Raw genomic sequence first — 16,252 nt, forward strand, 5'->3', positions numbered from 1 at the left:
CTGAGTCCGCCATGAAAGCTGTATTATTAATAAAGTCAATAAAATAAGATGAAAAACTGTTGGTCACATGAGGAAGTTCTCATGAGAGGTTCCTAACTCATTTACATATTATCATGGAATCCTGGTCCTGCCACTGGAGAAATGTTCACACCTTCATGCTCCAGTAGGATCATCTCATCATCCCTACCACAAATGATCAGACATTGTCAAGACTTCATTGGGTCACACGACTGCTGGAACACACAAAAGGCAAAGACAAACAAATAAAAAGCGCTGGGATGGATTCTAGAATATTATGTTTCCTACAAGAACCACCTTGCTTTAGACCCTGGGATGGATTCTAGAATAATAGATGTTTCCTACAAGAACCACCTTGCTTTAGACCCTGGGATGGATTCTAGAATAATAGATGTTTCCTACAAGAACCACCTTGCTTTACACCCTGGGATGGATTCTAGAATAATAGATGTTTCCTACAAGAACCACCTTGCTTTAGACCCTGGGATGGATTCTAGAATAATAGATGTTTCCTACAAGAACCACCTTGCTTTAGACCCTGGGATGGATTCTAGAATAATAGATGTTTCTGACAGGAACCACCTTGCTTTAGACCCTGAGATGGTTTCTAGAATAATAGATGTTTCCGACTAGAACCAACTTGCTTTAAACCCAGGGAGAGGTCCTAGAATAAGAGATGTTTCCTTTTAGTACCAACTTGCTTTAGACCCTGGGATGGATTCTAGAATAATAGATGTTTCCTACAAGAACCACCTTGCTTTAGACCCTGGGATGGATTCTAGAATAATAGATGTGTCCTACAAGAACCACCTTGCTTTAGACCCTGGGATGGATTCTAGAATAATAGATGTTTCTTACAAGGACCACCTTGCTTTAGACCCTGGGATGGATTCTAGAATAATAGATGTTTCTGACAGGAACCACCTTGCTTTAGACCCTGGGATGGTTTCTAGAATAATAGATGTTTCCGACTAGAACCAACTTGCTTTAAACCCAGGGAGAGGTCCTAGAATAAGAGATGTTTCCTTTTAGTACCAACTTGCTTTAGACCCTGGGATGGATTCTAGAATAATAGATGTTTCCTACTAGAACCAACTTGCTTTAAACCCAGGGAGGGGTTCTAGAATAAGAGATTTTTCCTACCAGAACCACCTTGCTTCTTCTTCAACCTCCTAGTCAGTACCTTAGTTGCTTGAAGTCATCCGTGTGATGTTCTTGTCTTCTCTTGGATCCATGGACAGAGAAGGTGAGTAGAAGAAAGGGAGGACATTGCAGATGCAGTCAGACAGAGGACAGCAGAAGGGGGGAGGGGGATTCATCGGCCTGGTCTGGTCTCTGGGACAGCAGAGGGGGGAGGGGGATTCATCAGCCTGGTCTGGTCTCTGGGACAGCAGAGGGGGGAGGGGGATTCATCGGCCTGGTCTGGTCTCTGGGACAGCAGAGGGGGGAGGGGGACTCGTCAGCCTGGTCTGGTCTCTGGTGACTCTGAGGACTGGGAGGAGGAGGGGCAATCATGTCCTTTACTACACACACCTGGACCCCAAGGTGCTATCTTCTACCTCCACTCTTTTCATGCACCTCCCCAATAAACACACACACACACACACACACACACACACACATCTAATAAATTAGAATTGCCCCATCGACCAGCAAACAGCAAACATTTGGCACAGGGTCAAAGTGGTCATTATGTGTTAGCAGGAGACCCCAGTGGGGGGGGCGGGGGGTCTACAAACGACCACATTGTGAGGCGGGAGAGTGTGCTTAACAGCCAGAACAAAGAGCTTATTATTGTAATACAGATGAGAAGATGATCACTCGGATGTCTTCTGCGTTTCACACAACAAACCTCTGACAGAAAACATGAATCAGCAGACTCTTCATTCAGTTGTTTCATTTTGTAGAAGACAACTAACATGACACCAAACTGGAATTATTTCAAATTTCTGTTTTCAAGAAACACTAAAAGAAATTCAGAACAAAAATTGCGTTAGTCAGCTAATTCAATTCAAGCAAAGTGAACAAAATAATGGACTCAGCCTGTGAACGTTCATGTGCAAAACTGAGACCTGCATGTGTTGACAAGAAGTGTTCACACCTTGGAGAGCTGTTGCAGCAGGTGGACTGACACGAATCATGGCTCCAACACCACAGTCAGCCATTGAAAGAAAGGAGAGGATCATCTATGTTGTTCAAGAAGGTGAAACTTTGCAAAAAAATATGAACTGTTGACAAACTGCATGTGGACAAACATGACATGAACATGTAAACATAACAAACATACTGCTAGACCAAGGACAACATGACATCAATCAATCAATCAATCAATGTTTATTTATATAGCCCTAAATCACAAGTGTCTCAAAGGGCTGCACAAGCCACAACGACATACTCGGTACAGAGCCCACATAAGGGCAAGGAAAAACTGCTAATCCTCAAAGAAGCGCTAGTCCGGGTGAGAAGTTAGTTAAAATAGAACCAGCCAGCGCCAGGTTGGATAATACCTGCACACATAGCAACTATTTTAGAACAATACACAACTCAAAAAATGTTTTTTCTGTGTCAGAAGTAGACATGCACTCTACTGAGGTGGCAAGTTATGATGCGTTCGGTTTATCACAACATCAAGCAAACAATCGGAAAATTCCCGTCATATCGATTCCTAGATATGGTCGAAATTATTTAAAGTGCACTACACATAATAAACACAACATTATTAATATTGCTACTACGGATAATTTCAACAAAAACTCCTCAAAACAGCCCACTACCTATAATATGGGCTTCTTAAAAATAAGATCATTATCTTCCAAAACGTTATTAGTTAATGAGGTCATTAGAGACAATAATCTTGACGTCATTGGTCTCGCCGAGACCTGGCTCAAACCAGACGATTTCTTTGATCTGGGTGAGGCGTCTCCTCCTGGCTATGCGGGAACGCATATTGCCCGTCCCATTAAAAGGGGTGGGGGAGTCGCACTCATATACAACAAAAACTTTAACCTTACCCCGAACCTAAATAATAAATATAACTCGTTTGAGGTGCTTACATAACAAACATACTGCTAGACCAAGGACAACATGACATGAACATGTAAACATAACAAACATACTGCTAGACCAAGGACAAACATGACATGAACATGTAAACATAACAAACCTACTGCTAGACCAAGGACAACACGACATGAACATGTAAACATAACAAACATACTGCTAGACCAAGGACAACACGACATGAACATGTAAACATAACAAACATACTGCTAGACCAAGGACAACATGACATGAACATGTAAACATAACAAACATACTGCTAGACCAAGGACAACATGACATGAACATGTAAACATAACAAACATACTGCTAGACCAAGGACAACATGACATGAACATGTAAACATAACAAACATACTGCTAGACCAAGGACAACATGACATGAACATGTAAACATAACAAACATACTGCTAGACCAAGGACAACACGACATGAACATGTAAACATAACAAACATACTGCTAGACCAAGGACAACACGACATGAACATGTAAACATAACAAACATACTGCTAGACCAAGGACAACATGACTTGAACATGTAAACATAACAAACATACTGCTGGACCAAGGACAACATGACTTGAACATGTAAACATAACAAACATACTGCTAGACCAAGGACAACATGACATGAACATGTAAACATAACAAACATACTGCTAGACCAAGGACAACATGACATGAACATGTAAACATAACAAACATACTGCTGGACCAAGGACAACATGACATGAACATGTAAACATAACAAACAACTGCTAGACCAAGGACAACATGACTTGAACATGTAAACATAACAAATAAACTGCTAGACCAAGGACAACATGACTTGAACATGTAAACATAACAAACAAGGTTCCAATTACGGATGAATGGATGAAAGTCATATTCAGAGATGAATGATGAATCTGCATGATACTAAAACTTTTGTTTGCTTTTGGTTCCAAGGTATTTATGAAGACGACCAGCTGCAGGCACTTTTGGGGCCCCTCGGTGTGAGGGGTCTCGTCTCTTGCTAGCTTGGAGGCTGGCTGTCTCCTGCTTCTCTCATGCCTTGTCCTCTGCACGGCGCATCTGTCTACGGTCTGCCAGCTGGCCCGCCAAGACGCACGGTGGGCCCGGTTCTGGGGGTACTGTCACTGGCCGGCCAACTTGCCGGCGTGGGGCTGGTGGTCCCTTGATACCGGGGTACCGCACATGCTGTTTTGGGTTAGGCTCCCTGGGTGGCTGGGCCTGTACTTTGGCACATTCTGGGAGACATACATACGCACATACATACAATTATCATACATACATACATACACACACACACACACACACACTTTGGTACACACCCACATACATAGGTACCTACACTCCCACATACATACACAAGTACAGTACAGACATACACACTCAAAGTTCACACACATTCACTGTACGAACAAACATACACACATACTGTACATATACATTCACTGTACGAACATACATATACATATACATGTACATATACATTCACTGTACAAACATACATACTGTACATATACATTCACTGTACAAACATACATATACACATACTGTACATATACATTCACTGTACAAACATACATATACATGTACATATACATTCACTGTACAAACACATATACACATACTGTACGTATACAAGTACATATACATACGTACAGTCATGCACATAATCACGTTTCATCGAACATATATTAACGTTGTTGCCCTAGGGTAAACTGGGTAACACATGGCACACTGACAAAGCTTAACCTATTGTTACTATAACAATCTACAAGGTTAATATAGGTTGCTTCTCTTTCTCCCCCTCCATTTTTCTGCTTTCTTTTGTATGTGTAGTTTTGTGTGCTTCTGACCACACAAGGCGCCCCCAAAGTGGGAAAGGCCAAGTTTGGACTATTAAGAAAAGCAATAAGCTTGTTGACATGAACAGTGAAGCCTCAGCCTGCAGCCGCCTCATATCAACCATCGATTTTACTGTCGCACTACGCCGCACAAGCCATTCATCCCACACACACACACACACACACACACACACACACACACACACACACACACACACACACACAGACCTGCCAACCTTCCATGCACACACACGCTAACTTCCAAGTCATGTTTTGAGTGTTAAAGCGAGCCGCCATCAAATGTTTCCATTGTAATTCTTGATGTTTTCAAAGGAATTTGCGGGCAAAAAGAACATAAAAAGCCACTTTTGATGAATTATTGCTTGTTAAAGTAATTGTTCTTAGGCTTGTATGCGCATGGTTAGCGTACAAAAGAAGTGATAGTTTTTGTTTGGTTTTCTTTTTGACCTCCTTTTGTTCCCATAATTCCTCATCTGTCTTATTTGTTTTCTTCTTCTTCTTTCTATCTTCTCCTGCACCAAAAACTACACATTTCATCACGTCCAATACAAGAGAACCCCGGCAGAAACAAGACCTTGATTATGCGCACATGTCCTTGAACACTGACTTTCATACAACCTTGATTATACGTACACGTCCTTTAACACTGACTTTCATACAACCTTGATTATACGTACACGTCCTTTAACACTGACTTTCATACAACCTTGATTATACGTACATGTCCTTTAAAACTGACTGATGTTTTTAAACAGTTTCCGTTAAGTATGCAGTTAAGCCAATGCCTGCAATTGCAGCTATCTGTGGCATTAGAGTCGTTAGCGATTGCTTGTCTGTGAGTGCTCAGAATCTTTTTGTTGTGTGAGTCAATGTTTTTTTTGATATTCATCATGCAGCTGTAGCTAAGTTTCAAGGTGTTTCTGTTGAATGTCTTCCTGACTACATGTTTTTGGGGAAGTGCCAGTCAATGAGTTTAAAGAATTTGTTTCCAATGTTCGTGCTGACATTTTTGCTGAGTGGGGTGTTGTAGCAAAGTATGTTGTCCAGTTTCCTGGTTTTTCTTGTTTTAGTTGCTGGTAGGTCATATTGGAGAGTGTCAGGTGCAGACACTGATGACAACTATTAATCAGACAAGAAGCAAGGAATCAATCAGAGACAGAGTTCAATTTAGCTCATGAGGAGAACGCATGGAGCCGGACCCTTAGTCACAGTTTCGCCCTACGCTCTAAGGTCCAGCTCTTGCGTCTCTCTTTTTATTCAGGAGTTCCACAGTCAACAATACTAAGGCCGCCTCTAAAAGGAGTGGTCACATATTTTATGCAAAGCTGGTCCAGGACGCGCGATACGTGACGGAATGTTCTGGGGGCCTTGTGCTTTCGCCCCGTCACCGCTTCGTCTGCGTGTTGGAATCTTATCTTGTTGAGGTCCTTGAAGTCTCTGCCTCGTCCGTGTGCCGTCATCCCATCTTCGCTGAAGTCGGTTGAAGTCCTTTGGCTGTTGGCGGGCTCAAACAAAGATAACATCTACAGCTGAGGCCACCCCTCAGACAAGAAGTATTTGCCCTTGCTCACATTAGAAAAAGTCCAACTTGAGCACAATAGCTAAATAACTAAAGCAACGGACTTTAAGCATACTAAAGTTAGTGTGATAATATATACATCATCATTCTAACAGTATCCACTTTGGTTGAGTGCTTTCAGGTATGGAGGTGTTGCTTGGTTGAATGATTCTCTGTCTGATGACAGAGCTAACAGTCTCCTGTTGATGGCGGCTGGGATGTTCCAAACATGAGGTGGACGTGGGCATGGTCATGCTGGACCTTCAGAAGGCCTTTGACACCGTTGACCACGCTATACTGTTGGATAAGCTCAGAGCAATCGGATTCGACAAAACCTCATCAAGCTGGATGCAGTCTTACTTGGAGGGGAAGGTACAGGTGGTAGAGGTGAACGGCATCGTGTCTACCCCCCTCTCAGTGAGCTGTGGAGTCCCCCAAGGAAGTATAATAGGGCCTTTACTGTTCCTAGTATACATAAAGGACTTGTCATCGGCATGCGACTGTGAATTGTTCTTGTTTGCGGATGACTCGGCCCTGCTGGTATCAGACAAGGACAAGTCACAGGTGGAGAAAATCCTCAGTCCTGAACTCAGTAGAACTTGCACCTGGCTCGCTGACAACAAGCTATCCATACACTTGGGTAAAACTGAATCCATCCTGTTTGGGTCCCACATCAACCTTAAGAAAGTCAATGACTTCACTACAAAAGTGGGTGACATTGTTATCACCAGGAAAGATGAGGTCACCTACCTAGGTTCCATTCTAGAGGCTAATCTTTCCTGTGATCAAATGGCAACCAAGGTCATCAAAAAGGTCAACCAATGAACGAGATTTCTCTATAGAATCTCCTCTCTGGTCAACAAAAGTACCATGAGGATTCTGGCGGGAACTCTCGTTCAACCCTTTTTCCATTAGGCATGCACCTCCTGGTACCCTAGCACCTCCAAAGCCCTCAAATCTAGACTCCAAACATCCCAGAACAAGCTAGTCAGATTACTTCTAGACCTCCACCCCAGATCCCACCTCACTCCTACCCACTTCTCCAAAGTGGGCTGGCTCAGGGTGGAGGACAGAGTAAAACAACTTGCACTGAGCCTAGTCTATAAAATCCGCTACACCTCCCTGATACCCAAGTACATGTCAAACTACTTCCTTAACGTAAATGACCGCCATAACTAAAGTAAAAGTTAAAGTAGCAATGATTGTCACACACACTAGGTGTTGTGAAATGTGTCCTCTGCATTTGACCCATTCCCTTGATCACCCCCTGGGAGGTGAGGGGAGCAGTGGGCAGCAGCTGTGCCGCGCCCGGGAATCATTTTGGTGATTTAACCCCCAATTCCAACCCTTGATGCTGAGTGCCAAGCAGGGAGGTATGGGTCCCATTTTTATAGTCTTTGGTATGACTCGGCTGGGGTTTGAACAACCTACCAATCTCAGGGCGGACACTCTAACCACTAGGCCACTGAGTAGGTACAACACCAGGGGGAGCTCCATTAACCACGTTTGGTTGTTATCATCACTTCAGTCATCAACAATTGAGAACAGAGAAATGGACATTGAAACAGTGTAGGTCTGACTTGGTAGGATATGGACAGCAAGTAGTGGGCAAAGTGAGAGAGAGAGAGTGAGAGAGAGAGAGAGAGAGAGAGAGAGAGAGAGAGAGAGAGAGAGAGAGAGAGAGAGAGAGAGAGAGAGATATCAGAAGACATAAGAAAAAGTATCTACATTTGATTATTTACATTTGATTATTAACAATCCGGGTAGGGTGTTAGTTTAGGGTTGAAGTTGCCTGGAGGTGCTCTTTTAGTGTGGTTTTGAAGGAGGATAGAGATGCCCTTTCTTTTACACCTGTTGGGAGTGCATTCCACATTGATGTGGCATAGAAAGAGAATGAGTTAAGACCTTTGTTAGATGGGAATCTGGGTTTAACGTGGTTAGTGGAGCTCCCCCTGGTGTTGTGGTTATGGCGATCATACGTTAAGGAAGTAGTTTGACATGTACTTCGGTATCAGGGAGGTGTAGTGGATTTTATAGACAAGGCTCAGTGCAAGTTGTTTTACTCTGTCCTCCACCCTGAGCCAGCCCACTTTGGAGAAGTGGGTAGGAGTGAGGTGTGATCTCGGGTGGAGGTCTAGAAGTAATCTGACTAGCTTGTTCTGGGATGATTGGAGTTTAGATTTGAGGGTTTTGGAGGTGCTAGGGTACCAGGAGGTGCATGCGTAATGGAAAAAGGGTTGAATGAGAGTTCCCGCCAGAATCCTCATGGTGCTTTTGTTGACCAGAGAGGAGATTCTATAGAGAAATCTCATTCGTTGGTTGACCTTTTTGATTACCTTGTTTGCCATTTTATTACTGGAAATATTAGCCTCTAGAATGGAACCTAGGTAGGTGACCGCATCCTTCCTGGCGATAACAATGTCACCCACTTTTATAGTGAAGTCACTGACTTTCTTATTCTATTAACAGTTACCCTTTTATTAAAACTAAAAATCACAAGTTTTCTTTACTCACAGATAATTAATGTTAATGTTCAAACAAACACACAGACAATATAATCACATATTATAGCAACCCAAGCCAACCATACATACCCCATCAAAGGTTGTTTTTGGAGAACTTTGACTAAACCTATTTTTTATCAAAAACAGGTTCCGCAATTAGTCTTACCAGTCCCGACCATCCCCGGACAGACAGCGTTTACACATTAAGCAAAATTGCTTACCTTTAGATGCGCGTGTGCAACTCTGTCTGCCTTGAGATACCGGGAATCTGGAAGTCGACTGCAGCCTTCTAACCCATCCTGTTTGTGACGCCAATTTTATGTGGTGGAAATGTCCAAATCTTAAACAGGAACAAAAGAGAATTTGTTACAAGAGATTTATTTCATCATAATCAGATGGTACAAGGTTGGATTGGGTTGCCATGATTACAGACAACGTCTCCAGAGACACACAACAGACTTGGTCCAACGTGGTTAGTTATACGCTTCCTGGTGGTTCAAAGGCCGGCATAACAAACAACCAAATTAACATGTACAAAGTCAGGGTAACCCGCTCTGTCATGTCATGTCATGTCCTCCCTAATGCATTCCGACCTCGCTCAACAAACAAAATAGAAATGGGCGGCATGGCGTAGTGGGTAGAGCAACCGTGCCAGAAACCTGAGGGTTGCAGGTTCGCTCCCTGCCTCTTACCATCCAAAAATCGCTGCCGTTGTGACCTTGGGCGGGACACTTCACCCTTTGCCCCCGGTGCCACTCACACCGGTGAACTGAATGATGAATGATAGGTGGTGGTCGGAGGGGCCGTTGGCGCAAATTGCAGCCACGCTTCTGTCAGTCTACCCCAGGGCAGCTGTGGCTATGAAAGTAGCTTACCACCACCAGGTGTGAATGAATGATGGGTTCCACATGTAAAGCGACTTTGGGTACTTAGAAAAGCGCTATATAAATCCCAGTTATTATTATTAGAAATGGTACAGAGGTCAGAAAGAAAGTTGGTCTGACCAATTTCTGATTTGGTCAGAAATTCCACTACAGTACTATTAGTGTGTACAAAGTATAAAATAGTGTGTACTATTAGTGTGTACAAAGTATGAAATAGTGAGTTGCAATAGTCCAAACGTGATGAAATAAAATGACTTGCTGAAAATGGTTAAAATATCAAAGTGATTAAATTGTTGCTAAAAGTCTTGGATAACAAAAAGTAGAACTTTTACAACAGAGTTAATATGAAGTTAAAATCCTTGTCCAACTTAAAACCAAGATTAGTGACTGTGGTTTTAAATCAGGCACCAGGGGTCCAGGTCACTGGGGGCAGCATTCTGTTAGACTTTGGAGTAAATCCAATCATTGCTGTCTTTTTGTCGTTGAAGCTTAGAAAGTTGAAATGCTTTTTTGTCCTCAAGACAAGTTAAAAGTCATTTTAAACACTTTTCTTTTTAAAGGCACGTATCATCCGCATAAAGATGATATGACATGTTGTTTGGTCCTAGAATGGAACCCTGAGGGACAAGGGAGCACAGCCCTAAGCCCAAACATCAATAGATGATTGTTCCAATAAAAGTAAGAGTCCAAGTTTTGTTGACAAAGTACGTGCAAATAGGATCATTTATGGAATATTCCAGCAGTCTTGTGGAACACTTACAGTATCAGTGCCCGGAATCCAGAGGAGGTAATATTTCATGCACGGTGGCGTTAAAGTTCACCAAGAGTGAATCACACCTTCTCCTGCTGCTGGTGACGGCCCTATGAACATTCTCTCGCTCTGCACCAGCAAACATGCTGATGCCAACTTAAAGGTCATGTTCTCTGCGCTGACACCAGCTTGATGAGAGCCTCCTTCAAGGGGAGCGACGCTCCAGCAGCATCGGCGCTCGAGCAGCATCGACGCTGCGGCTAAAACCTGAAGAATGATCTTCCAGAAAAGTCAAGCTACAATGTTGCCATCGGTACAAACGTTTGATCGGTCATACCGTTGGCTAAATGCTACACCTACCTTTTAAAAGGTGCATGTTAGCACTTTTACATTTCTGCACGAGTCACACATGTCTCAAAGGGCTGCACAAGTCACAACCACATCCTGGGCTCAGAAGAGACACAGTGCTCTGCTCACAAGTTTAGTAGATCAGCTTAGTGTGTGCTATCAAGTTTGCAGGTGTTTTAGTACACGCAAAGCATGAAGGGAGCCGACTTGCTTTTAGAACGGTCTCACCTCAAATGCAACATTGAAAGCATGTCTGACATGAGGATCCACAGGATATTGAGTTAGCATAAAGCCAGTAGGTAGCAACGGTGCTAAAGTGCATTGTCGTAGCACACGTGTACATCTAGGGCAGCTTGTTATGATTAGCATTTGAGTTGTGCAATCTTCTTATTGTTAGCATGTGAGGTGTGCCAGCTTGTTATTGTTAACCTGTGAGGTGTGCTAAATTGTTATTGTTAGCATGTGCTATAAATAAATAAATAAATAAATAAATACAAAGTAAGTGTAATAATTTAACACATTTAAAAACATGACAGTGTGTTATTGCTAGCGTGTGCCATACGTATATAAATACAACAAAGTGGAACAATTCAACAAATGTAAATACTTAAGAGTGTGTTATTGTTAGCATGTGCTATAAGTAAATAAGTACAATTTAAGTGTGACAATTGAACACATTTCAATATTTAACAGTGTGGTATTGTTAGCATGTGCTATAAATACATAAGTACAATGTAAGTGTAACAAATTAACACATTTAAATATACAATGTGACAGTGTGTTATTGTTAGCATGTCCATCCATCCATCCATCTTCTTCCGCTTATCCGAGGTCGGGTCGCGGGGGCAGCAGCCTAAGCAGGGAAGCCCAGACTTCCCTCTCCCCAGCCACTTCGTCCAGCTCCTCCCGGGGGATCCCGAGGCGTTCCCAGGCCAGCCGGGAGACATAGTCTTCCCAACGTGTCCTGGGTCTTCCCCGCGGCCTCCTACCGGTCGGACGTGCCCTAAACACCTCCCTAGGGAGGCGTTCGGGTGGCATCCTGACCACATCCATTGTTTAATTTCATTAAGACACGCCTCCAGCTGACTACAATCCGGCGTGTTGGTCAGCTTTAGGGGCATGTAGAGTTGGCTGTCATCAGCATAACAATGAAAGCTAACACCGTATTTGCGTATGATGTCGCCTAGCGGCAGCATGTAAATACTAAAGAGTGCAGGGCCAAGAACCGAACCCTGAGGAACTCCGCACGTTACCTTAACATAGTCCGAGGTCACATTGTTATGGGAGACGCATTGCATCCTGTCAGTAAGATAAGAGTTAAACCACGACAAAGCTAAGTCTGACATACCAATACGTGTTTTGATACGCTCTAATAAAATATTATGATCGACGGTATCGAAAGCAGCGCTAAGATCAAGAGTAAGTGTAACAATTTAGCACATTGTTATTGTTAGCATGTGCTATAAGTAAATACATTTCATGTAAGTGTAACAATTTAACACATTTAAATCCATGACAGTGTGTTATTGTTAGCATGTGCTATAGTAGAAAGAATGAAAGTAAGTGTGCAGTAACGAGCAGTAAGGATGTTTTAAGAAGTGTTGGCAGTTTGAAGTAAAGGTCATTGATTCCCCCCCCCCCCCCCCCCCCCCCCTCCCCCACCATGCTAACTATATCTGTTTTTTTTCTTAACAATAGTCCACATTTTGGCATTTTGCGAAGACTCGCAGGAGCGTCAAGACAAGTTGCTTTGACAGCCAGCTGGATAAATAAACCTTCAATTTAGCCGCCAGCGCAGGCGGGGGTCCCAGCGGGAGTCTTCACCTGTCCACCACACCCCCCCTCCAGGCCTGTCTAGCGTAGCACGTCCCCGTACAGATAAGCTAACAGCCGCCGTGTGCGTGGCTCCAAGTCAATCCTCACGCCGCCTCACAAATGTGATGTCAGTCCCGCGTCTCGGGCTGCTGCCGTCACCAGCACTCGCTAACACGCACGCTAACACCACAAGGCGGGGTTAGCGAAGTAGCGGGGGGGGGCAGCCGCCATGACGGCTACTGACGTGCCATTTAATGATTGTGTCCGAGTCAGCACCGCTGTCGCCTGATTGGACGCGTACAAAACATATACTGACAGTAGTACTGCACAGTACTGACAGTAATACTGCACAGTACTGACAGTAGTACTGCACAATACTGACAGTAGTACTGCACGGTACTGACAGTAGTACTGCACAGCACTGACAGTAGTATTGCACAATACTGACAGTAGTACTGCACAATACTGACAGTAGTACCGTATTTTCCGCACCATAAGGCGCCCTGGGTTATAAGCCGCGCCTTCAATGAACGGCATATTTCAAAACTTTGTCCACCTATAAGCCGCCCCGTGTTATAAGCCGCATCTAACTGCGCTAAAGGAATGTCAAAAAAACAGTCAGATAGGTCAGTCAAACTTTAATAATATATTAAAAACCAGCGTGATGTGGGCGCGCATGGAGTCGTATATCAACATGGACGGAGCTGCGTGAAAAAAGCCACCCGGCCTCTTCGCGTAAACTTCCCTTAACCACTCGCTCATCTTTTCTTCATCCATCCATCCCTTCGAGTTAGCTTTTATGATGACGCCGGCTGGAAAGGTCTCTTTTGGCAAGGTCTTCCTTTTGAATATCACCATGGGTGGAAGTTTCTGGCCATTAGCATGGCAAGCTAGAACCACAGTGAAGGATGACTTCTCATTCCCTGTGGTGCGAATATTCACCGTACGTGCTCCCGTTGTATCCACAGTGCGGTTCACAGGAATATCAAAAGTCAGTGGAACCTCGTCCATGTTGATAATGTTCTCTGGCCGGATCTTTTTTTCAGCTATCTTGTTTTTACAATATGCACGGAAAGTAGCCAGCTTTTCTTGAAAGTCTTTAGGCAGTTGCTGTGAAATAGTAGTCCGTGTGCGGATGGAGAGATTGCGTCTTTTCATGAACCGGAAACCTGTCGCTTAGTAGGAGCCATTTTGTGGTCTTTACAGATGTAAACACACAAAGGAAATGAAACGTAATATCCGCGCGCTTTTTCTTCTTCTACGCGGGCGGGTGGTTGCTTACAGTAGAAGAAGAAGCGCTTCCTGTTCTATGGGGGCGGGTGCTTACCTTGGCGGTTGCTTGCGTAGAAGAAGAAGCACTTCCTCTTCTACGGGGAAAAAAGATGGCGGCTGTTTACCGTAGTTGCGAGACCGAAACTTTATGAAAATTAATCTTAATATTAATCCATATATAAAGCGCACCGGGTTATAAGCCGCACTGTCAGCTTTTGAGTAAATTTGTGGTTTTTAGGTGCGGCTAATAGTGCGGAAAATACGGTACTGCACAGTACTGTTAGACATGAGGAGTGGTGTAATGTAAAGAAGACAAAGGACATTATAGACTTTAAGAGAGCAGAGCTGATGCAAGCAGACACTTCTACACACAGCCACAAAAGTAAAACAACAACAAGAAAAAAAACAAATACACTCTGGTGACCTCTGCAGTGTTCCACGCCATGGTCTGCTAGGGTGGGGGGGGAGCATGGCCAGAGACAGGAGCAGACCCAACAAAGCAACCAAGAGAGTGGGTTAATTAATACTGTGGAGGATGCATAAATGTTTAAGAGTTCTTTCTTTTACATAGCCATGTTTAGAGTAGCTATTACTTTTCCTTTGTATATTCTACCAGTCTCTCTTTGTCTTCAGATTGTCTGTTTTGTGTCTTAAACCATCAGGTATGTGAAACCAAACCCCCAAATCTTCCTTATCAGTGTTGCGAGGGGGAGAGAGGGGGGGCTTTCTTTGTGTGCAAAGGAGTTGGCTTTTCCGTTTGAATGTCAGGTCAACTAGAGTAGCCGATATGAATGTATTGGTTGAACTGATCTCCTAACGATTTAGTAAAACTTGAAAATATTCCAGTTATGTCTTGATGGTCCTTCTTACTCAGCATATATGTCATTGAAAGAACTTGGGATTGACCAGTAACTTAGATTCCCTGGTAGGAAGAACTGGTCAGATGCAACAATACTCATTAGTAATTAATAACCTATCATCTACACCATTTTGGCCGCATTTTCCCCTCTTCTTCCCCGCCTTCCTGTGCACCATTGCTGGGTGTGTTTTGGACATTTTGCGCACCCCGGCGTCCGGCGGGACTCGTTGGACTGGAACCCGGGTAGGTATTTTGGACTAAATTGGGACTTTTTATGACATAAGGGGCAAGCCAATAACGTAAAAAGTATATCAAACAAACTTTTAACTTGTGCTTTCTTTGACTTTTCTTATTTCTCTCCCCCACTTCCTGTGGGACTTTGCCCACTTGCCGACAGTCGCTGGAGTCCCTGACTTAGAGGCGTTCAGTCCTAATCCCGCGGATGGTGGCCTGGCCCCATTGGCTCCTCAGCCCAGCACATGTACCAAATGTCCCAACCTGTGCTTCCTCTCGTACTGAGCAGGATTACTATTGAAGTTGGGACATCCTCACCTGGGAGGGGGCGGGGGGGCTCACCCTCTGTCATCTCTCTTTCGCCAGGAAGCCCGCCTGGCCTGCGCGCCCCGGGAAGATTACTTTTAAATTGGGACCCCGTGAAATTCCCGCTTTTCCACCGCTAATAAGTATAGTGAGCCCTGGGTATAGGGCGAAAGACTAATGGAACCATCTAGTAGCTGGTTCCATCGGAAGTGTCCCCCAGGACAGCAGGCTGGAGTTAGGGTTAGGGTGTAAGAGGCTCGGCTCGCTGGCGTGGAATGCAGTGAGCCGAGTGGGACACTTTTGGTAAGCAGAACTGGCGCTGCGGGATGAACCCAACGCCAGGTTTAGAGCGTAGTAATGTTATTTTAATGTTATTTTAACTGATTAAGTCCCTGCCCTTTGTACACACCGCCCGTCGCTACTACCGATTGGATGGTTTAGTGAGGTCCTTGGATCTGCCCCGCGGGGGGTCTACTCTGTTCATTCATGTAACTTAGATATTGAGGGGTCTACTGTATTCATTCATGTAACTTAGATATTGGGGGGGTCTACTGTATTCATTCATGTAACTTAGATATTGGGGGGGTCTACTGTATTCATTCATGTAACTTAGATATTGGGGGGTCTACTGTATTCATTCATGTAACTTAGATATTGGGGGTCTACTGTATTCATTCATGTAACTTAGATATTCACTATGTAGAAGCATTTGTCACACTTGGCAATATTCTAATAAAACTTTTAATGGAGGTGTGTGATTTACCAGTGG

Source organism: Nerophis lumbriciformis, linkage group LG06, assembly GCF_033978685.3.
Source record: "Nerophis lumbriciformis linkage group LG06, RoL_Nlum_v2.1, whole genome shotgun sequence".
In the NCBI taxonomy this organism is placed as follows: domain Eukaryota; kingdom Metazoa; phylum Chordata; class Actinopteri; order Syngnathiformes; family Syngnathidae; genus Nerophis; species Nerophis lumbriciformis.